This window comes from Artemia franciscana, chromosome 20, assembly GCF_032884065.1.
Source record: "Artemia franciscana chromosome 20, ASM3288406v1, whole genome shotgun sequence".
Classification (NCBI taxonomy): domain Eukaryota; kingdom Metazoa; phylum Arthropoda; class Branchiopoda; order Anostraca; family Artemiidae; genus Artemia; species Artemia franciscana.
The window spans coordinates 28,377,194-28,388,863 of record NC_088882.1 but is presented as its reverse complement, the minus strand read 5'-3'; the positions used below and the strand labels follow the sequence as shown (position 1 = coordinate 28,388,863).

Below are 11,670 nucleotides of genomic sequence, written 5' to 3'. Positions count from 1 at the left end.
AATTATAGGTTGGTTTAGAAACTAAGCTTGTTAGATTTGGTAATATTAGAATAACTCACCAATGTGATAGCTGCCTTCCTGAGAATCAACGTTTTTAACAACATAAAATTTTTCTTTTCATTCCTTATTAAGCTTGGCCTATGCAAGATAGGCCTAGAACACCAAAAACCCTTTAAATCCTAATGAATATGCATAAGATTACTTACAGGTCACTGAAAAAGCTAAGATTATTTCCACTAGGCCTATTAACAATTTCCTTGTCTTTTCTTTAGACTAAACAATTTCATATTTCTAAATTTTTTGCCATTGAAGCGTTCGATTCGCAATTCTGTGTTGACTTTCTAGGTCAACTTTTTACTAAATAAAACGGCAGAAGAGAAAAAAGTCAACTTTTAAGTTGACTTTTTCGAGTCGATTCGAACGCAACTATGATGCGCACATGACGTCAGAGGTTACTCGGATTACCCTTACGAACGCTCAGGATTACTTGTCCGTGGGCTTGCACTTTCTAACCCTGAAAAAAAAGATTATTGAGGACAAGTGACGTCAATGTTACATATTTTCTAAATGGATAAACATGTGAAATAGTTAAGTCTAGAGAAAAGACAAGGAAACTTTAAATAGTGGAAATAATCTTAGCTTTTCAGTGACCTGTAAGTAATATTATGCATATTCCTTAGATTCTAAAGGGTTATTGGTGTGCTAGGTCCTGTCTTGCATAGGCTAAGCTTCATAAGGAGTCAGAATAAAAGTTTTTTGGTTACTAAAAAGGTTGGTTCTTAGGAAGGCAGCTATCACATTGGTGAATTAGTCAAATATTAATATATCAAACAGGCCTAGTTTCTAAACCATCCTATAATTTTTAGTTGAAAACAATTTAGAATGATTAGGCCAATACCTATAGCCTTTTATATAGTCTATATTTGTTGAGATTGCAATTTTAAACTGGATTTTTAAGGTGAATTAGGGGTAAAATTTTACTTTAGCTACTTTTGGCTATCTTTGAAAGAGGTTAGGCTAGGAAAATGAAACTTTCAGGGATGTGTCTATGGGCTAAAGTATGTCCCAGGAAGGTATTTTGAAGTACCTACTTCTAGCCTACTTCTCTTCCCTCTAGAGGGTCCTGCAATTTTTGGGTGCCTTAGTTTTTGGGTAGGCCTATCAGTTTCTTTTTCTCTGGCCTTAGTTCTGAAAAGATAATCCCTGTTGACTGTGCAGAACTTTAAACCATAACATGTTTTTTTTCTAATTTTAGATATAATTTTTTATGCTACCTTATTATAGGTTAAATGTATGGCTTATATTATTTGTTCTCCATGAATTTTTGTTTTATTTGATTTCATTGATGTCAGTTGCTTTCTGTTAAAAATACATTTATTTTTTTTACATCCAGCTTCTTCTTTTGTAAAAAAAAAATGAACCGTTTTTCTTTTTACATGTTGTATAAAATGTAAAGGAATACCTGGCCCTTCATTTCATAGATTCAACTAAAAGTCTTTGAGGCATCTTATATCAAAATACATCTGACACTTTTTAATGTTTTTTTTTTAGATGACATAGGACACCATTAAAGTTTTGCATTTTCTTTGCTAAAAATTGTCTTATTCCTGATCAGTATAATTGTTTTAAAATTGCTTCTGTTTAAAGCATTTTAGAGAGATTCTGAGCCAACCATGGGTATATTGTTGTCATAAATGATTTTTCTCAAATGGGCTGGTGGAAAACAAATAGAACATATAATTTCTCTTTTTTTATTATTTCAAGACTAGAATATCAATAAAACTAAGCATTCATATTGCTGAATGTATCTTAAGTAAATACAATCCCTGATGGAGTTTGTTGATACCTGTCTTAAAATTTATTTGTCTAGATAAAATACATATTGTTTGTGGGACAGCTGTGAAAAATGGGAGCAACTATGACTTGAGTTATATTTTTCAATATTTTCTTTTTCCAAATAATTTTTGTTCTCCAGTGACATTTTTGTTCTCCAGTGACATTTTTGTTCCTTCCTAAGTGGCTGGCACTCTAGGTTGAGAATCCTTTATCCAAAGGGCACAGGTTTAATTCCTGGCATTAGCAGTTTATTTGGTTTGGGACAAAGGTCAGTGATGTGACTCTGTAAGTTCAGCCAGAATTGGCCCAAACTTAACAGGCTACCTAGAGAAATCTGGGGTCAGTAAGCAGGAAGGGCATGCAAAAGCATAGGATGACTGGCCCCTAGCTTCCTATTGCACTTCCTGGCTAAAGGACCAACTGGTCCTTTACTTGGCTTCTGACTTAGCCACAGAATCTTTCTTTTAAACCCATTAAATAGAAGTATAAAGGAAGCAATGCCAGTAAGGTGGTCCTTCCTTTTCAATGAATTGTTGATGTACAGACAAGTATGTAGGTCATAAGAGGTGACTGGTGAATGTTTTGCAAGGTTTAAAAATTTAGGGTAATTGCTCAGGTTGGCAGCTGAGCACAAAAGTAAAATTTTGTGAATGGTTTTTCTTTGTGAATGTTATATTTATGTAATGTCAAGCATTTTAAAGTTAATTTTCATTGTTCTGTTTTAATTACCATGGCCCTAGGACTGCAGTGTATTAGAACCTACTTATGTCTATCCATTTTCTTTTAAACAAAGAGGAGTTCTATGTTTCCTAGCTTCAATAAATTTAAATGTAATTTTAAGACCTGGGTTACAAAGTAGGTCAAAACTTGCAAATGGAACTGTGGTATGACTAATTAATTTGTAAGAAATGTATATCAGTTTAAAGATTAAAAAAATCATGTAGAAAATAAATAAGACAAATAAATAAAAGTATCCCTTTACAACCATTTAATGAAGTGTAACAAATGTAGATCATCCCAAGATTGAAATGAATGAATCTGTTTTCTTTAAACAGACTGAAGGGGCAAACCTCCAAGCTATGACAAATTCAATCTTACTTTTGGTCTCTTTCCTTTTCAATGGGAACTTTCTTAGGATTTTTTTCAACCAAGTAAAAACAGTAGGGACAGGATCAGGTATAAGTGACCTTCCACTTAGCCTACATATCCAGGGGAAAATCATGCAGCTATACTAATAATTGGTAAATTTTTTGTTGTTCATATTTTTGATTTAAAGTGAACATACCGCTTGATGCCTTTTTTATGTTCTTTACAAACATAATAAGTGCTTCAATTGCAAGTTTTGAGCTCTTGAAAATGACCAAAATAGTTTTTGGGTATAAAAAGCTTAAAATATTGGTATCAAAATTACTGTTTCATTATTAATCCATTTTTTAAATGTTGCATAATCTATGAGCACTGATTTTCCACAATTAAGTTGGATTAATAAATTTTACAATATTATGCTGTTTTTCTTCTTCTTTGATGCCAAATTTTCAATTAAAGTATGTGTTTTTGGTCATTTTTGACAAAATAATGTATGTTTTTCACTGCCAAAATTTGTTAGGTTAAGTAAGGTCAAAAAGAGCTTAAACTTGAACTAGCAATATAAGCAATTATAATATTTGTAAAGAACATACAAAAAGGCATCAAGTGGTATATTCACTTTATTTGTAGATCAAAATATGAACAACAAAAAATTTACCTCTAACATGCCTAATTTGCAAATATATAGCCAAAATTATATATTTCCAATGTTTTCTGCCACCTTTTACTTGTTTTTCCAGTTCTTGTTTTGCCACAGTTGCTCCAATTAACAGGTACTAGGGTTAAGGGATAGATTGGCAGAATCAATAGAAAATATGTAATTGCAGCTATAGATTTCCATATTAGGAGGGCTGGGGCTAAAGTAGAGTAGGGCTGCATGTAGAATGTGTTAGCTCTAATTATTATGTAAATTACAAAGAATCATCTTCTTTTAACAGGTTCTCTTCTATAGGTCTACAGGTCCTTCTCTTGGCTTATACCACATCAAGCATTATATAACCAGGAAAGAATAAGTAGCAAAGAGCTATATATACATAAGCACATGTTATTTAACAATGACTTCTCTAGTGCTTAACTATGACCCCTTAGTAATATTGACAAGAAATGAGTAAACGAAAAAATGAAATTTAGTGTAAATGAGAATCAGGAACTGGATACCAGCTCAAGGGGGCCAAAAACAGGGCTATATAATTGGAGTTCAAAGAAGGTAGTGATTTTTTAGTGAAAAAAAAAAACACTTCCCTGGCTAATTTAGGACTTTAAATTGATCAGCCTACTGAAATTTTCCTATCCTATACAATTGAAATATTTTTCCCTTTTCAGAGCATTAAGACAATTTATCACAATAAAAAATTTCCAAAGCATCTTGAATGGAATGACTAAAAAAGGCAAATGACAACCACAATTTCCAATCTTACAATTAAACTTTTGGCAACACAAATTGTTTTAGACTACCCAGCTCTGAAATAATTGCTGAAGGTGTATTTGCCTGTAAAATTAGAAACAGGCCTGAGGCCCAGCCTCTTCCTTGTCAGAACTTCACATAGCATTGAAGCAATAATGAGCGTGTCCGAAAGCTCAAGTATGCAGAATTAATTTCGCATCCATCTGGAATTCTTTGAAGAATTCTCAGTCTGGACTAGAATTTCATCTGTAATTATTGCAGGGTTATGACGTCAAAAAACCCTAGAAAGATTCTACGAAATTGCAGCATTTATCTGAGGTTTTTCTGAAGAAACTAGAGAAAGATAGTGGTGATCCATATCCAAAGCATAAGGAAGAAAGATCTGTTTCCAGAGAGATTTCAAATTCCAGAAATGTGTGATAAAAAAACTTCCAATGTAAGTGGCTAAGAATATCTCAGTTAAAAAATAATCATTAGTGATCAGCAGCTTTTAGATTATTATCATTAAGAATGTAGATCTTCACCTTGCTTATTGATCATAGAGCTTTAATTTTATGATAACTGCTAAATACAATGATCATTGACTTCTTGTTTTGTTATTCTAAGCAAAAAAATTAAGCTGTTTTAAACAAAGAGAAAACATAAAATTTCTCATGCCCTGCTAAAGGTTATCTCTAAGCAGAGTGATAGCTTATCAGCAGTTGTTGATAGTTGTTTAATAAAGTGATTGTTAATATTCTAGTTGAGTGACTCCTTGTTATCTCACAGAGGGGTAAGGTTAGGAAAATGAAACTTTCAGGGGTGGGTCTACGGGCTAAAGTATATCCTGGGAAGGAACTTTAGAGTACCCACATCCACTCCTCCCTCTAGAGAGCCCTGAAATTCGCCTACATGACAGGTTTAACAGTTTTAACAGGTTTGTCAAAATTGAAATTTTGACAAAACAACATTTTATCTTAATTTTTAGTTACCAGTTGCTTTTTCTCTGCCTTTAGTTCTGAAAATGCAATTCCTGTTATGAGTAAAATTCTGAGCCATATCAATGTTTTTTTTTTCAAAATTTAGGAAATGTATTGGCATATCTTTAAAACCTTATAAATTTGGATTGAGCAAAGTTGATAAGCTGAAAACAATTTTGTTGTACTTCATTCAAGCAGAAGATCTATTTTGCAGTATTCCACTTTTATAACACATATTTTGAAGGTCATCAAAGGTCAGGGCCCTCTAGAGAGAGAAGGACTAGAGGTAGGCACTTCAAAATACTTTGCCAGGACATACTTTAGCCTGTAGATGCATCCCTGGAAGTTTCATTTTCCTAAAATAACCCCTTTTTGAGATAGCAAGAAGTCAATCAACTAGAATTTTACCAAGTGATTTTCTTTCAAGTAAAATTGATCTGCCCTAAATAGGGTGATAATCCTGTGATCAAGCAATCATCACATTAAAGCTACAAACCCATTGTTAACATCACAATGCAAATAAGCTGAAATAGCAGTATAATTCACTAAGTATCAGTGCAGTATAGTATTTTAACCATGGTCTAGCTCCTTTAGAATTGTGTTTGAGTAACCTGATGTGAGCTACCTCTTCTAATTAGGACAGGGCTTTAAACTAATTTCCCAGGGATGAAAAATGTGGTTGCTTTTTCTTTAACTACATATATTTAACTATATTGTGTATAGACACAAATTTATTTTTAAGCTTTTTGGTCTAAAGGATTTTTTTTTTTTTAACTTGGTCAAATATCAGAGACAGCACCTTACCTATGCTTGAAATTATACTAAACAAATCTGATAAATTCTAGTAGGATCCAATTTGGTGATATTTTGCTATGTACATTTATTCCATCTTTCATTTAAATTTGATACTCCTTTCACTAACTTCAGCAAATCAACAAAAAATTCTACTTTTTGCTTATAGAACCCCCTCCTCTTTCCCTGTTTGACCTAAGGTCAATGAAAAAAACTTTAAAAGCCTTAGACTTTTTGACTTAGGGTCATAGTCTCAGAATCTCAATCAAACAGATGGATGGACAAATAGATATTGCAATGTCTGTGTTATCTATAGCTAACACATTTGATCCCAGAAAAGATTTAACAAATCTTATCATTGACAAATCAAATTTAGGATGCTGATGAACCTGATATTTGCCTTGTAGTGTCCTTTTCAAATAATATTATCAAAAATAAAAAAAAGTCTTTTATTTTTGCTGTTTAAGATGTTTATGATTTTACAGAATGTTATATTTGAGTGTGGGTGTGTGCTAGGATTAACAATGCTTATGACAGCAAAGGTCCTTCCATGTGTGGCACCACAGAGTGTTGAATCCGTGACCCTGAACTCCTGAGTCAACTGTCATATTTGACATATGTGAAAAAATGTATTTAATTTTTTTTGGCTACTAAAGGTGTGATTGAAAATAGTCAGAGCTTTGGGGTGCGAATCCCCTTATTTGGCCTGTTGGAAGGAGGCTAGTACTGTACTTGCAATTTTCATAGTTTCTTGTTAATCTTATAATCTCAGTTTTTGCAGTTTTCTTGTTTTTTTACCACTTCAATGGTATTCTATGAACCTGTTCTTGTTCTTTGTAATATGCCTTTACTGTATTTGGGATATACCTGTAGACTTCTCTTTGATACTCTGCAATAGCATTCTTATTTAGATCAGGTTGCATGTAGCTTTTTCTAAATGTTGTCAAGTCTCTTAAGTCACTTATGTCTGATGCTTTCCCCACTGTTTTTAGTTGGTAAAAAATCCAAAGAAAGTTTCCATTGAAAAGAGCCCAAAAGTAAGATTGAATTTGTCAAAGCTCGAAGGTTTGCCCCTTCAGTCTGTAAAAAAAACAAAACAGATTCATAATTGAAGCTTTGTTCATTTCAATCTTAAGAGTGACCTACATTTGTGACAATTCATTAAATTGTTATAAAGGGATACTTTTATAAAAAGGCGCATTGCTTTTACATTCATTTTCCAACCTAAAAAGATTTGGTACACCAACTGAGGTCTTAAGGTCTGTATATTGCAGTTATGTTAGACCTTCTCTTGAGTATGCATGTCCTGCTTGGCATCCGGGATTGACAAAAGATCAAACAGATAGACTTGAGACGATACAAAAAAGAGCTGTAAAAATTATGCTTGGAAAAAACTACTCAACTTACAAGGATGCACTGAAACAACTCAATTTGGAATCACTTGATAGTCGTAGACATGGCTTAACATATAGATTTGGACTAAATTGTTTGAATTCCCCAACTCATTGTCGTCTACTACCCAACCTTGAGAGCCCCCCAACTGAAGGACCAGTTACTAGACTCCGACAAATAAAAAAGAATTGTCCACAGTTACTGTGGACAGTAACAGTTGACAGTAACATTGTGGACAGTAACATGTTTGAAGCCTATAGTACTGGGAGATATCGCAAATCATTTGTTCCATATTTTACCCGTCATTTTAATAATAGTGACACGACTAATTGCTAATGTTTGATTAATATGTGTTTGATTAATATAATGTTTGTTTAAATTTTCCTGTGAGTGTTTTTGAAGGTATAAATTATTTTTGTCATGACATGCTAATGCTAGCTCCGGCTACTGTAGTGAATAAATTAGTCTATTCTATTCTATGAAAATTCTCTTCCCCCATGACAAATTCCACCGTGGAAAGATCCTTCCATATACCCGCTACTCCTCAACCGCCCCCCCAAAAAAACAAAACAAATTCCCCTGAAAACGTCTGAATGCTTTCCAATAACCATTACTATGTGTAAACACTGGTAAAATTTTGTAACTTGCAACCACTCCCCTGGGGACTGTGAGGGAGTAAGTCGTCCCCAAAGAAAAATTTATTAGATTTATAAACTATGTTGAACAAAAAGGTTATCTCAAAATTTTGATCCTTTGACTTTGGGAAAAAATGACCGTGGGAGGGGGCATAGATGCCCTCTAATGTTTTGGTCATTTAAAAGGGGCACTAGAACTTTTTAATTTCCGCTAGAATGAGCCCTCTCGCGACATTCTAGGACCATTGGGTCGGTACGATCACCCCTGAAAAAAAAATCACAAATAAACACGTACCCGTGATCTGTTTTCTGGCAAAAAATGCGAAATTCCACATTTATGCAGATAAGAGCTTAAAACTTCCACAGTAGGATTTTCTGATACGTTGAATGCAATGGTGTGATTTTCGAAAAGATTTTCGAATTTTAGAGGGTGTTTCTCCTCTTTTCCAAAATAAGGCAAATGTGCTCAGGCTCGTAAGTTTTGATGGGTAGGACTAAATTTGATGAAAGTTATATATTTAAAATCAAAATTAAAATGCGATTCTGTTGATGTAACTCTTGACATCAAAATTCCATTTTTAGAGCTTCGTTTACTATTCAGCCGGGTCAGTCCTTACTACAGCTCGTTACCACGAACTGTTTGATAAAATATAGATAAAACAGACGTCCGACTAACATAATTTGATGGTATCAATCGATTTGGTGCTTGCACTCGTCTATCCTCAGATTCTCAGACTTCTAGTTCCCATCAATGTCATGCATATAGCCTAAAAGCATACAGATACCCGATCCTTTTTTAATTAATTTAAAAATCTTTCTTGTTATTACTGTTCGTTTTGGGCTTCATTTATTGATGTATGACGATATGTAGTAATTACCTGTGCTCCACCAAGATAGGCATTGATACTACCGGCCCTCTATCGCGATTAACAATTGATACTACCGGGCCTCAACCAGAATAGTAATCATACTACCGGCCCTCCACCAGGATAGGCACTATTACTACCGGCCCTCCATGGGGATGGGCATTGATACAAAGTATCTGTAATAACTACAGGTAGGATCAACCGTCAGGACTTTTTATGGATTCAGATAGGGGCGACAACAATCCAAGGGTTGAGAATTCAAGCAATAAATAATTTGGCCCTTTATCGGGATATGCATTGATACTACCAGTGATACACAGAGATAGCAACTGATACTACCCAACCTCCACCGGGATAGGCATTGATAATACCGGCACATCACCAGGATAGGCATTATTACTACTGGTCCTCAATTGGATTGAGCATTGATAAGTAATATCTGTAATAACTACAGATAGAATCGACTGCCAGGACTTATCATTGATTCAGATAGGGGCGAATACAATACAGGAGTGGACACTCAAGGCAATCAATAAACGGGTCCTTTATCGGGATATGCATTGATACCGCCATTACTCCACCTAGATAGGTATTGATACTACTGGCCCTTAACCGGGATGGGCGTTGATACATAGTATCTGTAATAACTACAGATAGGATCGACCGTCAGGAATTATTATTGATTTAGATAGGGGTGACAACAATACAGGAGTGGAGATTCCAGGCAATAAATAAACTCGTCCTCCATCGGGATATGCACTGATACCACTCATACTCCATGGGGATAGGCATTGATACTACCGACCCTCGACTGGGATGGACATTAATACATAGTATCTGTAATAACTACAGATAGGATCGACCGTCAGGACTTATTATGGATTCAGATAGTGGCGACAACAATCCAGGGGTGGAGACTCCAGGCAATAAATAAACTGGTCCCCCCCGGGATATACATTGATACTACCAGTACTACAAGGATAGGCATTGATAGTGCCGGCCCTTCACCGGGATAGACATTGATTTTACCAGCCCTTCACCGAGATAGGTGTTAATTTTAACGGTCCTCCACTGGGAGGGCATTGATACATAGTATCTGTAAAAACTACAGATGGGATCGAGCATTGGGACTTATAATGCATTCTGATATTGGAGACAATAATCAAGGGGTGAAGTCTCCAGGCAATAAATAAAACGATTCTCCATCAGGATATGTATTGATACAACTAGTGCTCCACCGGGATAGGCATTAATACTCCCGGTCCTCCACCAGGATAGGCATTATTACTACCAGTCCTCCACTGGAATGGGCATTGATAAATAATATCTGTAATAACTATAAATAGGATCGACCACCAGGACTTATTATTGATTCAGGGGCGACAACAATCCAGGAGTGGAGAATCAAGGCAATAAATAAACTGACCCTCCATCGAGATATGCATTGATACCACTAGTACTCAACCGAGATAGGCATTAATGTTACCAGACCTCCGCTGGATGGGACCAAAAAAATCGTATTTTCTTCTTATTTCATAAAATTTCATGGCCGAAACAACAATGAAAAGCCAAATTAAGAGGTAGTTTTGAAGGTTTTTAATCGAAATGAGCCATTTCATTTAGCCAAGACTAGGTATTCCTAATTTACCCGTACACATTTGAGTTTTTTTCTATATCTCCTATAATTTCGTTCCAGTGTGCAATGGAAAGTCCTATTAAGAGGTATTATCTGTCTTCATATGATGTATAAGTTTCAAAATGGTTAAAAAGCAAAACTTAAATCCCTATAATCTTGCAGGACGCTATGAAACAGAGCTGTACTTCAGCAAATCGAAAGAAGATGTTGATGAAGGGATAGATTACCAAAACCTACGACGATTCTCAGCTATCGAAGGTACAAGGGTTAGTTGCGTAAAGATCAAGTTCCTCATACAACCACCAATAAATAACATGTTGCCACAGGTTCACGCTTCAACGAAATCAAACAGTTTTGTAAGGGAGTGCATACACACTATATAAAAAACAATTTTGATGTTAGTATTTATAGAAACTCTGTCAAACGTAGTCTGTTTCTAAGAGCAAAAGTCTTGTATTTTATTTTCCTAAGAAATAGGCTAAAAACATAAGCCACCAAACAGCTTAAATAGTACTTTCTTTTTGGTAGTGTACTTTTCTCTGGAAATTAAAGGTTCTAGTGTTCTTTTTTAGGTGACCAAAAGGATTTAGGATAGCTATCCTCCCTCCCACACCCTCTTCCCTCAGGAACATCTGATCAAATTCCCCTAGAATAAAGATACTTCTCATTTCAAATCAGCAACGCTTTAGTAGTCATTCATACAGAATAAGGATAAAAAAGAAGTCAAGGCTATTCAATATATTGAGAGGGGGGTTACTTTCCATAGTAATTCCTTTCATTTTGATAGTATGCATAGTTGTTTTAGTATGTATACCCTTATCCCTCTAAATATTGTTGAACTGTTAATTGATTTAACCATTTTTTTTTTTAAATATAGTAATATCATTTGTGCGAAACTTTCAGGTTTTGTAAACGACAGTCTAAGGATTGCTAATGAGAGTACACTCCACAACAAGGCAGAATTAGCTCAAGGTTTAACTAACGAGTGATTGAAGGTAGTTGTTCTAGCAAAGAAGGTAAATTAACTAGAAAAGGAACTGGAGAACAATCGAACAGGTTTCCC

General features: G+C 34.8%; 1 long non-coding RNA gene across 1 annotated transcript; it reads left to right on the top strand.

Moving 5' to 3' along the window:
• The first annotated feature begins 532 nt into the window (after positions 1–532).
• Positions 533–11,108, top strand: LOC136040083 (uncharacterized). The gene is made up of 2 exons (XR_010620616.1): positions 533–653; positions 10,770–11,108. It is a non-coding gene; the product is annotated as an uncharacterized LOC136040083 (long non-coding RNA).
• Positions 11,109–11,670: the final 562 nt, after the last annotated feature.